General features: G+C 40.2%; 1 protein-coding gene across 1 annotated transcript in view; it reads right to left on the reverse strand.

Annotated features, from left to right (window-relative positions):
• Positions 1–22,218, reverse strand: part of LOC110306986 (disintegrin and metalloproteinase domain-containing protein 21-like) — an 88,457-nt gene that overhangs the window by 16,505 nt on the left and 49,734 nt on the right. The window contains exon 2 of the mRNA XM_085830519.1: positions 12,911–13,080. The gene's annotated coding sequence lies outside the window, so the exon portion shown is untranslated. The remainder of the gene's footprint in view (positions 1–12,910; positions 13,081–22,218) is intronic.

A 22,218-nucleotide genomic window follows, 5' to 3' on the forward strand; every position in this document is an offset into this window, starting at 1 on the left:
CCATTGATAATATGGCCAAATATTGTCTTTTTCTGTAGCATCTCCTTTATCATTCATTACAGCAAAATCCAATGGTGGTGACAAAACAAAACCCTTTGCTATTTCTTTCCGAGGAAAAACATTTGATTGACAAGGTGAAAAAACTATAGGAAATGCAAGGTCCGGATGGCACCAAGGCATGCTGCCTATAGCAGTAGCATTGCCAACAGGCCATCGTGATCTTTTGGGAATAGTCACATTTCCCGTTATCATAATAGTGGTGATATTTATAGGTGAAATTACATTATTTCCAACATCACTTGAGCCTGATTGCGCTCCTTGAACAACTTGCGTTAAAGCATTAAATAACACTCCAGAGCTCACTTTATTTTGGCTAATGGGATCTGCCCAATTAGAGATAATCTTTTTCTTTAAAAATATACAAGGTGTAAAAGGTTTATCCACATTATGCACAAAGCATAGTGTATAATTTAAATGAAAACTCGTACTATTATACACTCGTGGCTCTTGAGGAGTTTGTTGTGCACAAGGTGCATCCAAAAAACATTCCATTGCAAAAAACAAAGGCAAGGTAGAAGAATTGGAATGTACCGGTAAAGGTACTGGCCATGATCTTACTATGGCCCACAAAGGTATACTTATCCCTGGCTCAATCCTCAGGAGTAAGAATAACAGGATCATTTTGGGATTCATCTCGATCTTTCACAGTCCTTGTCAGTCGCTTCGGAACCCAAAGTGGATTTTCTTCACCCTGCAGAAAAACACAAATAGCTCTCCTGGAGCTGATTAATATGGGATCTGGGCCATACCATTTATTATCAAGGACATTTTGCCATTTGACCATTTCATTGGGCGATTGAGGCCATTGTCCATGCCTTTAAGCTGGTGATCTTCCAGCATCATCCAATTTTTAAAAATTAAGAGTAAATATTGCAAGGGATAGAGCCATCTTTGGCATCATAGCCTCTATTCCCACTCTTTGTTTTTGCAAGTATTGTTTCAAAGTATAATGGGTTCTTTCAATAATGCCTTGGCCCTGTGGATTATAGGGCAATCCAGTAATATGTTTCACTTGCATTTGTTTGCAAAATTGACTAAATTTAGAAGAAGTATATGCAGGACCATTGTCTGTCTTCAGCACTAGGGGCTTGCCCCATGCAGCCCAAGCCTCTAAGCAGTGAGATATGACATGAACTGCTTTTTCCCCTGTCAATGGAGAGGCATGTAGGACACCAGAACTGGTATCTATGGACACATGTACATATTGTAATTTACCAAAAGTTGGGAAATGTGTGACGCCCATTTGCCAAACATCTAGGGGTCGCAATCTGCGAGGATTAACGCCCACGGAAGGTGCATTAATAACTTCTACACATTTACCACACTGTAGGACAGTATCTCGAGCTTCTGTTTGTGTGAGCTTAAACTTCTGTCGCAGTGTAGAAGCAGGGACATGATAAAGTTGATGAAAATTCTTAGCACCTTCTATAGAACTTTGTGATAGGAAAACCATATCTCTGGTGGCTGAATCAGCAATTGCATTTCCCTTAACCATAGGTACAGGTAATCAACTCAGAACGAAAAGCCAGTAGTTATCAACAAGGTAGAGGTGCCACTGCTAACCCTGTGGCCACAGCACCCTTACCGCGCAGCTCTCAAGTGAGATTGAACGCCTCATGAGTCAGGGCTATTCCTACCAGGACATCCAGAAAGCTTTGGTCATTGCCCACAACAACATTGAGATGGCTAAAAACATCCTCCGGGAATTTGTTTCTATTTCTTCTCCTGCCCACGTAGCCACCTAGCACATCTCTCCCTGCCATGGCTTCAGAGGACCCATGAGCCAGGCTCTTACTCAAGGACCACTTAGGAAAGCAGTGGCTTCTTTTGGACTGAAACCAAGCAGCTTATAGGATGGTCTTTCTAATGTGTGATGGTGTTGGTTTGTTTGGTAGACTAAGTGGGAAGGAAAGTACTGTTCTATGGTTAATTGATGCTAGCACCTAACACTGGTCACTCCAAAGTCCTTTTCTATAGGAATGTTGAATTTGTTTTTGTTTTTTAAAGAAGTTTTAACTCTCCTAGTTACCTAATGACCAGTTTGAGATAGAGGCCTTCATATACATTCTGTGTCCTCCCCAGGACATAGCCTGTGGGAGTCAGTTGCCTTGATGCCAGGTGTAGGTCATGAATGTCCAGGGTGGCTTTCCAGCCCAAAACCATAGAGCTCTTAGGAAGGGTCAGTCATATATACTATTTAGATTTACAAAATAAACAGCTAGGACTTATCTGTTTAGTCTTTCTTGCCAGTGGCTAACTTCAGTTTAGGAATTTCTCCCTTGAATAGGAGCCAGGTAATGATGTATGTGCTCTAATATGCTGAATATAAAAGGGATGCTCACACATCAAAATACAATCTTGTATTTTCATCAAAATTTTAGATACTGGACGGTTAGTCAGTTTTAATATAACATGGACAGTGACTAATTACACTTTCAATTGTTTCTCTTGAAGAGAGATTGTGACTAAAATGCTTGAAAAGATATTATAGTCACATGTGTATAATTTATTTATTTATTAATCAGAAATAAGAGAAAGTCTTTAAGTTGTCTCTGTAAGTAAAAACAGCTTGAGTAGTAAGTCTAAAGCCCAAATAAATATAAGGATCCTGAGTTTTAGGATCCTTTTAGGAGCTATCTGTAATCTTTATCAGTTAAAGCTTTATGTAAACCTCTATAACACAAAAGCAAATCCTGGGGGTCTTTAACAGGCAACCCGGGACAATTTCTTAACTGCCCAAAAACAATCTTCTTAAAGGAACAGTATTTTTTCTTATAAGTTGCATAAGCAATTGCAAGCATTGAGATATAATATTGACTATTAATATACCACTTAAAGTTTGATCGTTCAACATTTTTAAACACCATTGTCAGCACACAATTTAATTATCTGTGTTGAAACAGGAGGAAACTCAAAAGAATAAGCATGTGATTCAATTCACATATACTTTTCTCCCATATAAAGGCTATTTTTTAAACCCAGTAAATGGGATGCATGCATGCATGAATTTACAAGCATGCATAAAAATAATTTTTTAACTATCTTAGGTTAATGATTATCAATTTTACTTAATACGATGGTATGCAATAGATCAAACATCAATATTCTGCAATAACCAAACTAATGGCTGTATGGAACAAGCAAAAGACACTTATATATATAAGCAAGCTCTGTACACTATAACTTTATATAAAGTAGACATCGCAATGTCTTGATAAATTTCACAGCCTGATTGACCTTTTATAAACGTTGAATTTAAATTTTATTTAGAACAACATCTGGCTAGGTCTGTAACAAGGCTCATTCAGCTAAAAGAAAGGGAGGGAGAGATGATGAAGTTCCAGATTTCCCTAGTCCCGGTTTGCAAAACAAAAGAAGTGCCACACAAGCCGCCCTGAGGCTGCTCCCCTCTGAGCTCAGTCTCAACCCAAATGCAAATTTTTCTCAATCTGAACATTCTGCCAGAGTCCTGGCCCAAAGTTATCCCTATTTTGAAGTATCCTTAAAGACCTGTTTTCTTGTGTTTGTTCATGATGTTTAGAATGACTTCAACCCTGAGTTCCCAATATTAAGCTAACTTTCTGTTACAAGCAAAAGGCTGCCTGCCCCCTTAAGAGATGAACAGCCAGCAGATAAAGTTTTAACCAATTATATTTTTCAACATGAAACACAGAACAATCATTCAAACAACAAAACAAAAACAAACATGAATTGACAGACATATGGACAATTTGGTGCACCAAAACCAGATAATAGACAGGCAGGGAATAGAACTTGGTGTCTCAAAGGGACCCAGATATCCTAACCAGAGCTAAGAATATCTCCATAGGAGCCAGAGAGGAAGCAGGACGTCTCCCGTTTTCCTTCTGTCCCTAGGAGAGCTCTGAAATAGCTTATTTTCATTTTTTCTCTTTTTATATTTCTTATGTTACTTTTTTTTTCTGCACACGCCTTCTTTTTCATTTCTCTCTGTTTCTGATATGCTTCCCTGGTGCTCCTGCAAAAGTCACTACCCTTCCTTAACAGCTGGCTCACATATCTTGTCCTGGATAGACTGGCCTTAATCAGCTTCCATACTTGTTCCTGCTTTCACTTTTCCTTCTGCCTCCTCTCTCGCTATATCTCTCCCCAATTTTTCCCAACTCGGTAGCGTCAGCGACCCAGTGGGGGCAAACCAAGGAGTGAGGCTGTCTATTTCTTTTAAGAACCCTCTCACTGTGCTTTCAGAAATCTTTAAACCTCGTTCTTTGAGCAAGGCTTGCACCGGCCCCACTAATGGCATAGACTGGCCAGTACCCATACTCATCCTGGACTGAAGCGTCCTTGAGATACTCACTTATCTACGTGAGGTTCTTAGCCCCAAGGTCGATCCACGAGTTTATCTACACTCGCTTTATGATCTATGTGACTGCCAAGCTACTCCCAGCAGATACACTCGTGTCCAGGGCGATGAAAATTAAGGCAATAGCATAATATCAAGGCAAGAAAGAGAGCATGCAACACAACCCCAGCGACAATTACCGGACCTACTGTGTAGGAAAGCCTACCTCTCAGAGACTTACATTAATTTCTTTTTACTTACCGGTACCCCTGTTCCCCAGCTGAAGAGTTCTGAATCCACGCAGTTGAATCCTTCTCAACAGACTGCTTTATGGGAACACTTCATTAACCGCTCAATCCCCATGATGCAGTTCTGAATCCTCCCTGTAACAGGGGGTCTTCGCTTGTGCCTGAAGATGTTTCTTTTCCCGGGTCTCTGCACCATTTGTGGGACACCTGACTCGCCAGCAAGAAAGACGCCATAGCAGAATCCTTCTGCAACACATTTATTGGGAGAGCATTGACTGCGTAGGCGAAAGACCCTGAGTCCCAGAAATGGCGCTGCTTCTATAGGCCTAGGAGTGACGTGTCCATACTTAATTGGTTATGCCACCAATACCTCATTAATATGCCTCGGGCCAAGCAGTGACTCGGTAAAAGACTCTACTGCACATGCGCACATTGGTTGTTTACCCATAATCATGGGTTGTGGCCAGTGGTAGCCAGCGCCATCTTGTAATGGTGTTTGCAGCTTCCCACAAAGTAACATATAAAGGCAGGCCTATCAGAATTACACCAGACTTTTCACCAGAGACTATGAAAGCCAGAAGATCCTGGACAGATGTCATACAGACACTAAGAGAACACAAATGCCAGCCCAGGCTACTATACCCAGCCAAACTCTCAATTACCATAGATGGAGAAACCAAAGTATTTCACGACAAAACCAAATTCCCACATTATCTTTCCACGAATCCAGCCCTTCAAAGTATAATAACAGAAAAAAAAAACAATACAAGGATGGAAACCATGCCCTAGATAAACCAAGAAAGTAATCCCTCAACAAACTAAAAAGAAGACAGCCACAAGAACAGAATGCCAACTCTAACAACAAAAATAATAGGAAGCAACAATTACTTTTCCTTAATATCTGTTAATATCAATGGACTCAATTCCCCAACAAAAAGACATAGACTAACAGACTGGCTACACAAACAGGACCCATTATTTTGCTGCTTATGGGAAACCCATCCCAGGGAAAAAGACAGACACTACCTCAGAGTGAAAGGCTGGAAAACAATTTTCCACGCAAGTGGTCTGAAGAAACAAGCTGGAGTAGCAATTCTAATATCGAATAATATTGACTTCCAACCCAAAGCTATCAAAAAAGACAAGGAGGGACGCTTCATACTCATCAAAGGTAAAATCATCCAAGAGGAACTCTCAAGTCTGAATATCTATGCTGAAGCGGTATCCACATCTGCCTCTTCTCCAGTAACCTGCTTGTTATTGCCAATGTCCAGCCGATGGTAATGAACTGAAACAAATGTGCTTGAAAGAGATGAATCAATTTGAGATTTAACAAATCGGGTCAATTCCTGAAATGCCCAAGGACCAAAGGACATCAATAATAGGAGTACCAATAGGGGCCCCAAAAGGGAGGGCCACAAGGTTGAAAGCCAGGGGGAGGTTGAAAACCAGTTTTGGTAGTCCACCTTCCCCCTAGGCCGTTGTAAATATGTGTGTATGGGTGTAACTCAGCTATCTATAGTTCTAAGTATCTACTCTGGTTCCTCTTTAGGTCTCAAACTTCCTTTCTCTAAATGATGGTAAATTCCTGTATAGGGCAGTGACCTAGATTTTATTCAAAGTGATAGTGTAATACCAGAGGCAATTCTGAATGTCACTGAATAGGCAACATTCTTACTGAATTCCAAGCCCATGGTCTGCTCAAGGACTTTCTAGGACGTTGGAACACTGGTGAAGGCTTAGCTATGTCAGAATTCAATTTTAAAAGGCACTTATAATAAGATAATACTAAAAGAGAGCACGTGGATCCATACACCAGACTAACTCGGGAATGGAATATGAATGTATGGGTTAGCCGAAGTTCCAGGATGCCCCGCCTCATCGTAGCTACAGACCTTAGGAGCACTCTAAAGATGAGTGGAAACACAACGATTACTAATAAAACAATGCCAATAATGATAACAAGTAGGATTATATATTGAACCCAATCCAGGGGGTTCAATGCACTTAGGTTGTTTTTCAAATCTCTAGCCAATTCATCAATGTTCCAAGTGTCCAAATGACTTTTACTAATATCTGAAATTTCTGCCTTCCTAGCCTTAATATTATGCTATATCCTCTCCTATGCTAAGACTACTACTTCTAAGACATCCTTTGCCTCCAAATTTTTATCTATATAATATGTTGCTCTGACAAAGCTATGGAAATATTCCTATGCTTATCATTAATAAAATGCGCAGTATGCAGCTGCTGAACTAAGGCTGTGGTAGATACCTTTTCAAAGTTTGCATCCCCAGATTTTTAAACCAAGGATTGTTTCCTAACTCTAACATAACAGCGAAACATAAGCAGGTCTCTAACAAAAACATAACAGCAGATTCCTTATCTAAATTAGGATCTACACAATTAGTTAATTGACAAGAATTACAATGAATATGAAAAGACTTGCCAAGATTGATGATCTTGACTCTTAAAATTATTTAAAAATAAGCATATAGGTAAGGTATACAAACTTTTATAGCTCTAAGGAGCTGGCCTGAATGGCCAAAAACAGTGTCTCTGACAAAAGCATCTTGTACATTCTCTGTACCAGTCTTTTTGTCTCACGAGTCAGCTTTTTTAGTTGTTTTTATTTTAAGTTGGCACCAGGATGGCACTCTTTGTTGTAGCCCATGGCAGAGATATGAAGTTTCTTCATCTGTTTGTAAGTGGCTGCTCTCTGATTTCCTCCTCCTCCTCACAGGTCACAGGTCAGCCTGTCACATTGGAAGCTAGCATGCTCTTGTAGCATTCTGTGGAAAAAACAGTAACATTGCCCCCTTTCCCCCATATTAAGTATCTGAACAGGATCATGGCATGTTCCAATAAGTGGATCCTTATCATCTGACATAGACATGATTATGTCTAGTTTTTTAAAAATAAAAATGTGATTTAAATAATGTGCATGGGGATATAATTCCCCCCCTCTTTGTTTTTAAAGAAGGTATAGTTTTTAAAGTTTTACAATACCTTGTCTTTGGGAATTATAAAATATCTCAGTAACATGTGTAACATTAAATTGTTGACAAAACATCTCTTGGAGGTTTTGAAAATAAAAATTTTTGAAGCAAGTAAATTTCTCTTTCTTAGATTTTCTGTAACTAAAATCCTAAATATTAAAAATATATTGCCTCTGAATCTTATGGAGCAACAACCATTCCCCAGAACTTTAAACTTCCCTTTAGAGGCATTAGCTAATAAAATACTTTCCATTTAGGAAACAATATATACTGAAAGATTTAAACTCTTTGCTTCTTGTATCAAAGCAGACAATAAAAATTTCTTACATATTGTAAAGCTATGTTAGCCATACCTACAGGCAAAATTATCTAGTGATCACCAGTTCATTAAAAGCAAAACTCTTTGAATTCAAGCATTATTTTAAACATTTGAATTGATCTGCAACAAAGCTAAAAAGAAATTCTCTTGAACACAGGGAAAAACTTTCTTAGGCACTGTTTGCAAACTAAAGGAAGGCCACAAGCTTCCGTGGGGCTGTCTTGAGCCCTGCATTAACTCAAACGTAAAATATTTTTTAATCTGAGCATCTTGGCCCTCCTGCAATAAGGACTGATTTTAGAGGAACAATTTAACTGTTTATGCCTCTAATTTTTGATACTCTTTCTTAAGATGACGTACAGTTAAAACGTTCTTCACAACTATAGTGCTATGAAAAAATTGCCTGTATTGCAGTTTCCTGCCAGGCAGCAACTATAGCCAAACTGATTGTCTGTGGGTCTAATCTATGTACAAAGACAAACATAGCTAGATAACTCTGTCTCAGTTTTGTATGAAGTGAGCTGTATTAGCGCTGTCATAAGATGATTACTCTTAAAATTATCTTAATTACAATATACAGGTGAATTAAAGATCTTAAATTTGTAATCAAACTGCAAGGTGTAGTCAATGGAACATTGGCAATTTTAACCATAATTTTTAAGTTTCCAGTGCAATATTAGAATATATCTATAACTTTTGGAAAGCAAGACCCAATTTTAAACAATTTATTCTCCTTAAAATCAATACTAGAAACATCACTATCACGTTACGAAGTTTGCCTGCCAATTTATGAATACATGACAGTGCAAATTTTAATGTTCCATTAAAGAGACATTGTTTTAAAATCTTATCTCTATAAGTCTACTTTCTAGGATAAGAATTACATAAAATATTATTTCAATTTAGAAGTATCTTTAGAGGACTAGTTTTCTGGGCTGGTTTATGCCAGGTGTTTTTGTTTGAAAATGACTCTAGCCCTGAGTTACTACTTTTAAGCTAACTTTGTAACCAGTGTTACACCTTTTTAGTCATACCCAAATAACTTATAAGCCAATTCTCTATGACAAAGATATGCAGATCATATTTATACCTTTAAGGCCAATCAAAAACCAAATGAAGTGGCTACACGAATCTTATAAATTTAGATCAATCAAAGAATTTTACTTTTTATAGCTATACTTAAAAGATAAAAGCACACTTTGTCATTTGCTAAACACATTAATCAGAAAATTGCAGAGAATTTTTTAGGAGAAAAACAACTATCAGCTTATTTGCCTTAGAACAAAGAGGTTGCAGATTCCTTTTCTTTAAAAACAGTTTTTCAGCAGGACCTCTCCTGCTGTGCTTGATTTATGGCTAAAGTGAGGGGCCCCTCTCAGCCTCCCTTGTGCAAACTGAAGGTGAATCAGCAGGTAAAGTTTTTTTTTGGTTTTTGTTTGTTTGTTTGTTTGTTTGTTTGTTTGTTTTTTTCGAGACAGGGTTTCTCTGTATAGCCCTGGCTGTCCTGGAACTCACTCTGTAGACCAGGCTGGCCTCGAACTCAGAAATCCGCCTGCCTCTGCCTCCCGAGTGCTGGGATTAAAGGCGTGCGCCACCACGCCCGGCTAACAGGTAAAGTTTTAACCATTTTTTTTTCTTTTCTTTTCAACATAAAACAGTCAGTCATTCAGACAATGAAACAATCATTCAGACTACGAAGCAGAAAACATACATGAGTTGACACGTGATTGGTGCACCAAACATAGACAATATAAAGAGGGTAGAGAACTTCTCCTGTAGGGGCCAGAGAGGATAAAACAGGGCGTCCCCCGATTTCTCTCTGTCCCTGGGAAAGTTCTAAAATCCATTTTCCTCTATCCCTTCCTTTCCTTTCCTGCTTGTAAGAGGCAGCTTGTCAAACCAAGATTAAAATCCAAAATTTTCTAACAGCTTCTGGCAAGCATCCAAAACTTCTAATTTATTTAATCTGAGGGCAAATTTTTGAGAAAACACACAATCTCTATACACTAAATGTCTCAAATAGCCTAAAAGTTTACCATGCTGAATCTTTTTTGAAGCCATCATCAGTCCACACTTAGTCAAATATTTTATAGCCATCTGCAAAAACACTCTCTATTTTCTGCAACCAACAAAAACACCATCGACAAAATGAATTATATATGTTTTAGGAAATGATTTCTTAACTTCCAATAAAACCTAATCTATGAATTTTTTGACACAATGTAGGATTGGGGAATTGTAAATAAGGTAACAGTAAGAATTGAGCTATATTTTGACCTTTATGAAGTCTCTTTTTACACTTTAACCATAACTTTTAATTTTACCTAAAGTATCAGAATCCACAACTTGAAGTTTTTCTTATAACTGGGGCTGTGTCCTATAATGAGCTCCACCTAAGATCCACTTAATCTTAGAAGCCAGGGTCAAGGGCTTCGTGCCCTTGCCATAGTTCCTATTTTAGTCTATTGTATACCATGACTCTTGTTGTTCTCTCTCTCTTTTTCTTTTTTCTAAGCTGGCAGTAACCTTGGCAATGCTATCTTTAACTAATCCAGTTTTATCAACATATACACAGCATTCTTCCTCAAGTGCAGCACATAAGCCTCCTTGTTGTAGAAAGAGCAAATCTAATCCCCTTCTATTTTGAAGGGCAACTTCTGAAAGGGAGACCAAGGAATCAGTAAGATCATCTAGGCCCCCTTTTATATTCTCTATATCTTGGCTAATAGCCTCATTGAGCAGATGGTAATTGCACGCATTCTGTTGAGATGACACAAGGGCTGCGATTCTGGTCCCGGTCTCAGCAGCACCCAGGCCAAGAAGGACCACAAGAGTCACCGCAGAGATAGGCTCTCTTTTGTGGTGGGATGGCAAGGAGGCACCTCTGTCCCAAAACTTTAATAAGTCATCTGACTTATGAATACTAAAATTTGGAAAAAGCTGAACCAAGACACAATAATCTTTATTATTTATAAAATCTTGTATAATAATGTACCGTGTAAGGCCTGTGGAACATGCCAAAAAGGTATCATTTGGGGAAAGAAGATAAGAAAACCCATTTTTATTTACTCTAAACGTGTTATTGCAAATCTCTAGCAAGGGCCGCGGCGGAAGCATGCCTGGGCCCAACACACAACTGCCTACCCCAGAGAGTTCTGTCAAGGTAAGCTGAACTGACTCGAAGGGAAGCTGCCTAGTATCTGAACGCAGGGTAAAATTTCCAAATAAGGCTATGCCCTCATAAAAGGGCAGGGAAGCAGAAAAGCACATCCAATAATCTTTAAATTCTGACGCATTATCTCTTTGTGTCTTACCCAACAAGGCTAAAGTAGAATCATTCAATATAGACCACAGTATATCAGTGGAAGAGGGGAGCCCCCCCCCACTCACCTTCATCCAGGCCCACAGAGGCCTCAGTTCATCCAGGTCTGCATCCTTGGCCAAGCACCAGGCGGGGCTCCTGACCCCTGGTGGTGGCAGAGTATTCTGGCTCAGACCCACCACCTCAGGCCACAGAAGCCCCGAAGGCCCAGCCTTGGCCTTCAGGCCTAGTCAATGGCTGCCTCGAGGGCTAGGGCTCCTGGCGTCCACAGGGTAGGGACAGAGGCTGCTCCCGGGTCCCTCGGGCTTACCCAGCTAGGGCCGAGGCTGTGAGGAGCCCGGGGCTAAGAAGGCCACACTCCCGAGCTTGCTGTGCTCTCTGCCAGAACCCTGCACAATCTCCCGTGGGAGCTAGGGGGTTGTCTGCAGTTGTCATCAGGGGAGATGGGTCCTGCAGGGGTGCCCTCTGGCCTTTCTCTGCACCACAGTTACTAGGGCGCTCTGTCTTTGTGTAGGGCATTCTCTAGCAAAATGTCCAGCTTGGTTGCATCTATAGCAAGTTTTGTCTCCTTTATTTAGTTGTAGAGCAGCCTCAATGGCCAGGTTAATAGACTTAGAAACTTGTTGAGAAAACACATCTGCCTCATTACAAAGCTTGATCATACCATTTATATCTAAACTCTTGGTTTTACCTCTCAGGGCAGCCCTACATGTCGAATTGGCATTTTCAAGAGCAAGATGTCAGACTAACAGACCCTCACTTTCCTCAGGTCCCAAAATTCTCTCAGCTGCTTCCTGCAATCTGGCAACAAACTGTGCATAGGACTCTTGGGGCCCTTGTATAATCTTGGTTAGGGGTGTAGTCAGTGCCCCTGCATCAGGGACAGTGCGCCAAGCTCCCAGGGCCGTCCGTGCCTTCTGGGCAAGGATACCAGGGGAGAGCCCTAATTGCTTTATGTCTGCAGCGAAATTGTCTTTACTACAGATTTTATCAGCAGTCCACGAGGCTGTCTTACTAGTAGGATTCTTTCTATTATTTGCAGCCAAATTTTCTCCTCTGTCCACAAACTCTGACTTCCAAGTTAAATACTGGCCTCTAGTGAGGACAGACTGAACAACTTTATTCCATTCATTTGGTATCAAATAGCCTTCCCCTGCTAAACCTTCTAATATAGATACTGTGGGTGGGGCATCAATAATCGATGATGGCCGAGATTGACATTTGCTGGAGGCTCAGTTTCACTTTTGAGAGATGGCGATGGCAATCGGGAGTTTTCTAAAAAATCTTTGGTAAAGGCTAAGAGGCGAGCACCTTCTCCGCCCTTCTCTGCCTGCTCAAGGAGGTCTCTGATGATTCCCCAATAACTATAAAAGGACTCAGGGACATTTTCTCCTTGTTTTATCAAAGCATTGATATCTTTGCCCACTTTATTCCAAGTTAAAGGGTGTATTTCAGGACCATTCAATACCAGCCATGGACATCTCTCGTCCACAAAACAAATAAAATTTATTAAATCCTTTTTTTTTTTTAGCTCTAATCCCTCACTCCTAAAGAGACCCCTTTATCTCTTGAAGAAAACGGTCTCTTTGGACAGAACATTCCCCATGGTTAATGGGACAACAACTGAACGCCCAGGCTTACCTCTCAACATCCGCGACACTCGAGCGAAGTGGCCGGGAACTGTCTCACTGTCTACGCAGTACCTCTCAAATCCATTGTCTGGAGGGTGGTCATACCTCGTGCCCCACGTCTGGCGCCACTTGACCCGTCCAGCAGGTCCAGTTATCCGAGGGTCTAGAGGGCACCTTCTCCTAAGAACGAAATGGGGGGAGTAGAGAGAGAACCTTGTGTAAAGATCGGCACACGGAAGCAGTCTGAGTAACATCAAGGTTCAAATGTATTGAGCAAGGCCCAAGGCTTAAATGCACAAGCAAAAGAGGAAGTGCCTTTCAGCAGGAGGGGTGGGGCAGTAGAATTGCACAAGCAAAGGGGGAAGTACAGGTACTTATCAGCGGGAGGGGTGGGGCAATAGCAATTTTTCTTTTGGCAGCTACACAGGGAAGCAGGAACTTGGTGGTATCAGGGTGTGGTCAGGACATCTGGCGCTGACTTAGGGCTGGAACATCCTGTGGTTGTTCTTGGAACGGTGTGTCGGTGGCCCGCTTTTGACCCCCTTTTCTTCTTGGGGGGAGAGGCCCAATTCAGAGATCAGGACAATTGTATTGTCTTAATGGCTCCCAACATCTTGTGAGACTATGCCGTGGCCTAGCAAACACATAAGTGGATGCTTACAGTCAGCTATTGGATGGATCACAGGGCCCCCAATGGAGGAGCTAGAGAAAGTACCCAAGGAGCTAAAGGGATCTGCAACCCTATAGGTGGAACAACATTATGAACTAGCCAGTACCCTGGAGCTCTTGACTCTAGCTGCATATGTATCAAAAGATGGCCTAGTCAGCCATCACTGGAAAGAGAGGCCCATTGGACATGCAAACTTTATATGCCCCAGTACAGCACAATCTGGCCTTCAATTCACCATGAAACTGAAGCTGGCCTTAAGCTTGTAAGCACCCTCCAGCCTCTAACCCTTCACTGCTGGATAATAGGTATGTGTCACCATGGCACATTTAATTTATTTTTATTAACATGATTTTTCCATGATTTAATGGAAGAAAATGTGGCCGTTATCATTAACCATTTACTTAGGGTCATTCCTAAAACAACTAAGAAATAATACGAAGAAATGTAAAAACATAATCCACTCCAACTATCAAACACATTAGATACAATACAGGGGCTTGATCACAAGCCATGGAGACTATTTCAAAGAAGGGCAGTTAATTCTCCACCCATGTGAGAGTTCCTGACTCATTTTCCAGAAGCTAGCAATGGTTGCTTTGTTTCATGATAGTGAAGTACTGGATTCAGCTTCCTGTGTCAAAGGATTCCCAATCTCTCTGACCCTGATACTTCCACAGGCTTTTCACAGGACCCTGTGTACAGCGGAGAATGGAAAGAGCCAAGCAGTCATGAGGAGGCAGAAGAAAAGGATACACCAAAAGAAAGAAAGGTGCTCTTCAAAAACAGAATTATATGAGTTCTATGGTCAATGCTTTCTCATCCTAGGAGTAACAGGATCCAAACTAGGGACTAACAATTCAGAAAACATTCTAAATCAAGGCTGCCACTGGAAAACCAAAATTGGAAAGAGGATACACATGTGAATAAAAGAGTCAACCCATTAGAGCCTAAGTAATTAACAGAGAAATGAGCAAAGTGCAGATAACATAAACCATAATACAACAAAATATTATGTAGTAAAAATCTAAATATTAATAAATATATGAATAAACAATAAAATACAAATATAAAACAAATGTAATAATAAAATAATGTATATAGTATATATTGGAAAATAATGCATACTTCTTGAATTATTTAGCTAGAATTTCTACCTACTGTAAGTTTTTTGAAAGAAATAATCATAGTTTTGATAAAGATGAACTCTAAGTAAATCAGAATTATTGAAGGCTGGAAACCTCTCAACACTCTAAATTCAGTGTTTTGATTAGATATAGTATGAGATTAGACATAGAATAGGGTGGGGTAGGATCTTCTACTCCAACAGGAAATTCACCCAGTGGTTACAACATTATGTGCTGAACTGAAGGTGTTGCTCAGTGGTGAATGAAAGTCTGGCCATCATGAAGACTTGAGATCTAACTCTTAAGGACAAATTGCTGAAGTTGTGTCCAAACCTGGGATATGGTTTGAAAGTCAGCCTCTTCAGTTCCCTTCTGTTGCTTCCTACTGCCCCCATGTGGTAGCATTAGAAACTGTGCTAAGACCTGCCTGCATACATGTGCTACCAGGCATGTCAACCTAATCTTCCTGCAGGACCTGACACCTACAAAGTCTGGCCTCAAGAACCACGTGTGTTGTTGAGGTGGTGATTGCTATTGTTCTTGGTGTTTTATTTTATTGTGTTTTGGTTTGGTTTTTTCAAGACAGGATTTCTCTGTGTAGCATTTTGTCTGTCCAGTAGCCCACTTTGTAGACCAGGGTGCCTTCAAACTCAAGAGATCCATATGCCTCTGTCCCCAGAGTGCTGGGATTAAAGGCACGTGTCACAACCACCCAGCATGAACACATTTTTAAAATCTAAAATAAGAGAAAAGAATGAAAAAAAAGAAATCCTCACTTCATAATGTTTTAAGTAAGTTCACAAGGTTGTGTTGATCTGCATTCATGGCTCACACTGATCACATGGCCCATTGGTCTGCAGGCTGAACATGTCTCTAGAGGCCTTTTGTGGAAAGCCAGGAAGTACAGAGGGTCTACTGGAAAGGAACTATGTTTGGGAAAGGTAAAAATGACCCAGTTCACAAAGAAGAGTTGGTATTGCTGTCCTTCAGATATCTGGGACTAGGCTTAAAGCACAATGACAGATTCCACCATGTTGTGGAAGGCGGACTGAGACATCAGATGTACTGCTTTAACCTTCCCTCTTGCCCTCTAGGAACAAAGTTTACCACACACCTGCCTGGAGCTGGGCTGGTGATCAGAATCTCCAGGGATCATCCTGTGTCTTTCCTCCCACAGCATGAGTGTCACAAACACACCTAGGCATGCCCAGATGTTTATCAGGCTATTGAGAATCCAAACTCAGGTTCATGTACTCTACTCATCCAGCTCTCTCTTCAGTCCCCAAACTGTTTCTTTAAAGGTATAAAAAGGGGTGGGGGAGAACTTGCATGGCATGTGAAAGAGCTGGGGTTTGATCTTCGAAACTTCAAAGAAAGCATGTTTTTTTTTATTAGATATTTTCTTTATTTATACATTTCAAATGCTATCCTTAAAGTTGCCTATACCCTCCCCCCCCCCGCCCTGCTCCCCTACCCACCCACTTCTGCTTCTTGGCCCTGGCATTCCCCTATACTGGGGCATATACAGTTTGCAAGACCAAGGGGCCTCTCTTCCCAATGATAGCCGACTAGGCCATCTTCTGCTACATATGCAGCTAGAGACATGAGCTCTGGGGGTATTGGTTAGTTCATATGGGTGTTCCACCTATAGGGTTGCAAACACCTTCATCTCCTTGGATACTTTCTCTAGCTTAGAAAGCATGTTCTTAAGGATACTGTAATATACTATCAAATGACTGGACAAGCTTTAGGTTTTTTTTTTTCCTTAAAGAGAAACAATATAATTTGAAAAAGTTGGAGTACATACAATATATGAAAATGTAATATGTTTTGAAACACAAAGCCAAAGGAATAATGGCACTTTGTACACAACTAAAGACAAGTTAATGGGCTGAGAAAAGGGCTTTAAAAACAAAGCATAATAGTACTAAATAACCAAAGAGTTCCTGGAAGTTCTGAGTAAGCTCTCCTTTGTTACACAGGGAAGCACAGGACTTTAGGGTAGAATCAACAGGAGTAATATTTTGGAAGATGAAGGCTGAATTTCTCAAATAGATGAAAGACAAGATAAGATGAAGTTTCCAAACCCTAAGCAAGATAATTAAAGAGCTTTTACACCCTAGGACACATTACAGGACATTACAGAAGAGCAAAGAAAGAAGACAGGAAAAGAACCCAGGAGAAAGGATAGGCAAGTCAGAAGACAGGGCAAGTTTTATAGTTGTATTCTTTAAACCATGCGACTGTCAAGACAGTAGAATCATACTTTCAAGATGTGAAAGAAAAGCCCAGAAGAGGGCTGGGAATGGATGGCTCAGTGGGAAAGAACTTGCCATGCCATCAGGGAGACCTGAGATGCTGGGTGATTGCTTGTAATCCCAGTGCTGGGGAGGTGGAGACAGGAGGACCCCCAAGATTTGTTGGCTGCCATGGCTTGCCCAATTGGTCATCTCCAGGCACAGTGTGCCCTTGGCTCAAAACGGGTGAATAGTATCCCTAAGGATGCACCAGGAGGTTGTGCTTTGATCTTACATACATGCTACATGTGCACTCACACATGCACTCACACACACTTGAATGTGCACACATACACATGCAGTCACACACTGAATATGCAGGGGCTGATGAGAGATAGCTCAATGGATACAGTGCATGGTGTGCAGCCTGTGGACTTGCATTCAGATCCCCACCATCCATGTAAAAGTAGAGTGTGGCGGTGCAAGCCAGTAATCTAGACCTGGAGTAGGCAGAGACAGTAAAGTGTGGCAGTGCAAGCCTGTAATCCAGACCTAGAGTAGGCAGAGACAGTAAAGTATGGTGGTGCAAGCCAGTAATCCAGACCTGGAGTAGGCAGAGACAGGCACATCCCAATGGCTTGTGACCAATGGATCTGCCTAAAACAACAAGCTGTAGGGACACTGAGAGACCCTGTCTCATTAAATAAATGAATGAATGAATCTCACCTTGAATCTATTAACTCTCACCATCATACATTTAATCTTCTTACTAAAACTTTATTGAAACTAAAATAAATTGCAATAAATAAAGGCATTCCTTGTCCCAGTACAGGGGAACATCAGGGCCAGGAAGCAGGAGTGGGTGGGTTGGGGAGCAAGGCAGGGGAGGGTATGGGGGCTTTGGGGATAGCATCTGAAATGTAAATGAAGAAAATATCTAATTAAAAAAAAGGAAAAAAAGATATTCCTAGTTGAGTTCTGGACTCCATGTGTATGTATGGGCCCAAACACCCACATACCATGTGCAAACATAGGTATCAACACACATGCATACACTCTCTCTCTCTCTCTCTCTCTCTCTCTCTCTCTCTCTCTCTCTCTCTCTCTCTCTCTCTCTCTCAGTCTCATACACACACACATTCCCCCAACCGCTTTTTTTGGTAGTCTTATTTCTACTCTCCTTCTTTTCTTTTTCATCTTTCTTTTTATATTATGTAGCTAGTGTTTCACTTTGTAGCCCAGGCTGGCTCAAACTTTCAATCCTCCTGTCTTGACCTCTGAAGCACTGATTTTAGACATGTGTCACCATCTCTAGAAAAATATCCTTCTTTGTTCCAAGAATTCCTAAATGCATTGGTCCAGTTTATGTGGCTGTAGTAAACACATGAGATATCCTTGCAGAATAGGCCCTAAGTGAAATGGAGCTGTTTCAAACAGGTCTCAATCTTAGGCTGACTTCTCATTCTTGGCCAGCTTTCCTGCTCCTGTCTTACTTGCAGCATTTATACTCTGGGCCCCCAGGGGAAAAAACACTAAATGGGGAAGGGCACACGGAAATGGGGCAGACTTTCAAAGCATTTAAATTCCATTTTCAATTGTGAAGGATCAAATGGACTCCTTTCAATTAAAGTGACTATCCATATGTGCAAACGTTTGATATGAACTGTTACACATATATCCATATGTGCAAATGTTTGATATGAACTGTTACACACATATCCATATGTGCAAACGTTTGATATAAACTGTTACACACATATCCATATGTGCAAACATTTGATATGAACTGTTACACACATATCCATATGTGCAAACGTTTGATATGAACTGTTACACACACAAATCCATATGTGCAAACATTTGATATGAACTGTTACACACACATATCCATATGTGCAAACGTTTGATATGAACTGTCACACACACATATCCATATGTGCAAACGTTTGATATGAACTGTTACACACACAAATCCATATGTGCAAACATTTGATATGAACTGTTACACACATATCCATATGTGCAAACGTTTGATATGAACTGTTACACACATATCCATATGTGCAAACGTTTGATATGAACTGTTACACACACATATCCATATGTGCAAACATTTGATATGAACTGTTACACACACATATCCATATGTGCAAACGTTTGATATGAACTGTCACACACACATATCCATATGTGCAAACATTTGATATGAACTGTTACACACACAAATCCATATGTGCAAACATTTGATATGAACGGTTACACACATATCCATATGTGCAAACGTTTGATATGAACTGTTACACACACATATCCCTTACCTGGACTAGATCTGAGACATCAGGTCTCATTCTAAATGTTTTACATATATTTGTTAATTTCTTCCTCATCCCACAAGGAGATGAGACCCAGAGTGATGTAGTTAGCAAAGAGAGTGCCAAATTAGAGGAGACATTGCTAGCAAAACTTTAAGTGCATTGAATGATGGGCATATATACAGCAATGCCAGCTACATTATTGGTTTCATGTCAAACTCAAAGGCCTTATGAAGTAACTTTGTTGTAATGTGTACCTAGACTTAGAATAAATTCAGACTCCCCAACACCAGGAGTAAGTGGGACAAGCGGGACCCAGGAACACATGATCTCTGCCCAACCCAGTGGCACAGGTTTATTCCAATCTGGGCCAATGCCCTGATCAGACCTTGGGTGCAGCCAGCCCCACAGCACCCAGAGGAAGCCCCACTCCCAGGCATTTTAACATGCCCAGGATCACAGGATCACAGGAACACAGGAACACAGGAGCTTGGTCACACCAGGATCTCCAGGTTCCAGAGGCAGCTTGACTCCTAGGAGCTTGATCACACCCAGGATATCAGGATCCCAGGATCCCAGAATCACAGGATCACTAAGACAGCTTGACTCTGAAGAGTTCTGATACAACCAGGATCACAAGAAGGGCAGGCTCCAGTCAGATATAGTGAGGACAGGTAGCACTAGAGATAACCAGATGGCAGGAGGCAACATAAGAACAAAAGCAACAAAAATCAAGGTTACTTGGCATCATCAGAACCCAATACTACCACCATAGCAAGTCCTGGATACACGACCACACAGGAAAAGCAACAGTGTATTCTAAAATCACTTCTCATGATGATAATAGAAGACCTTAAGAAGGTCATAGATAACTCCTTTAAAGAAATACAGGGGAACACAGGTAAACAGGTAGAAGCCCTGAAAGAGGAAACAGAAAAATCTCTTAAAGAATTACAGGAATCACAATCAAATAGGTGAAGGAAATAAACAAAACCATCCAAGATCTAAAAACGCAAGTAGAAACAATAAAGAAATTACAAAGAGAGACAACCCCAGTGTTAGAAAACCTAGGAAAGAGATGAGGAGTCATAGATGTAAGCAGCACCAACAGAATTCAAGAGGTAGAAGAGAGAATCTCAGGGGCAGAAGATACCATAGAAAACATTGACACAACAGTCAAAGAAAATGCAAAATGCAAAAAGCTCCTAACCCAAAACATCCAGGAAATCCAGGACACAATGGAGAAGAACAAACCTAAGGATAATAGTTATAGAAGACAGCGAAGATTCCCAACTTAAAGGGCCAGTAAATATCTTCAACAAAATTCTAGAAGAAAACTTCCCTAACCTAAAGAAAGAGATGCCCATGGACAAACAAGAAGCCTACAGAACTCCAAATAGACTGGACCAGGAAAGAAATTCCTCCTGTCACCTAACAGACAAAAAATCAAGGGCACTAAACAAAGAAAGAATATTAAAAGCAGCAAGGGGAAAAGGTCACATAACATATAAAGGCAGACCTATCAGAATTACACCAGACTCCTCACCAGAGACTAGGAAACTAGGAGATCCTGGGCAGATGTCATTCAGACCCTAAGAGAACACAAATGCCAGCCCAGCCTACTATACCCAGCAAAACTCTCAATTACCATAGACAGAGAAAACAAGATATTCCATGAAAAATCAAATTTACACAATATCTTTCCACAAATCCAGCCCTACGAAGGATAATAGATGGGAATTACCAACAAGGAGGGATACCCCAGAAAAAGCAAGAAAGTATTCTTTCAACAAACCCAAAAGAAGATAGCCACACAAATATAACAACAAACAATAATAACAACAAAAATAACAGGAAGTAACAATCACTTTTCCTTAATATCTCTCAATATGAAAATTAATATTACCAACATATCCTAATGGATTGAAATTCAAAAATATGAGGAATTAGAAATGTGTAGGCTGTCACCCAGTGGTCTAATTTGGTAATTTGAGAAATAGGTCCAATATTGTACAATCCATATACACTTCCTGCTTGTTTGTACATGATAGTACCTTACTCTGTATCACATAATGGTCTTGAAATCATGCTTCCCCTATCTCACCCTCTCTAGTAGTAGGATTGTTTATTTGATGTTTTTACATTATAATATGGTTTTCAGAACAGCTTACATATTTCAAAATTATCTATATAGCCAAAAGAAACGTAGACAATTAGTTAGGGAGGTGGCTTGTAAGAGAACAAGAGTGAGACAGAATGTTTTGCTTGATATTTATAATTATTCTATCAACTTTGAAGATGACCTTGTAAGCTACTCTTTTCCAGAGATGACTGCTTTTCAAAATAATCACAGCCAATGAACTAGAAACTTACCCTCACCTAACGTCTCTGCCTCCCTCCAAGAAGAACCATTGTTCATTGAAACACTTGATGAATGACTTCATAGATAGACCATCTTAATACACACACCATTTCTTATATGAATGCAACCTGTTCCCTGTGGGCTGAGAATGATGACAATCACTCAAGTCAAATAGTTTTGACCATAGCAGGAAATCTGTATCCAAATAATTGTGCCTACATTTCATTCCTTGGTGCAGTAGCAGTCAAATCTTAGTTACTAAGGAGGTAAAATCCTTTGTTGATGTGTACAGCCTTATTACAATGAACTCCAATATCTAAAACTTGTTCTTATTTTGGGGTTGTACCACAGTAAAAGCCAAGATTTTAATGTTTACTAAAAACAAAACAAACAAAAGAAACAAAAAAACTTTATCTTTTTATGTTCATTTAATAACATGCCCATCATTTTTATGACTGGTAGAAAAATATGTATCATGTTAAATATAATAATAAAAATAATAATACAAAAAAGAAGTGGAAAAACAACAACAAAAAATATATTCAGACTCAAGTAATGGTTTGAGTAGCCAAGCTACAGAGCAAGAAATCTGGATCCACAAAAAAATAAGGCA

This window comes from Mus caroli, unplaced genomic scaffold (genome assembly GCF_978045245.1).
Source record: "Mus caroli unplaced genomic scaffold, Mus_caroli_1 scaffold_14, whole genome shotgun sequence".
In the NCBI taxonomy this organism is placed as follows: Eukaryota; Metazoa; Chordata; class Mammalia; order Rodentia; family Muridae; genus Mus; species Mus caroli.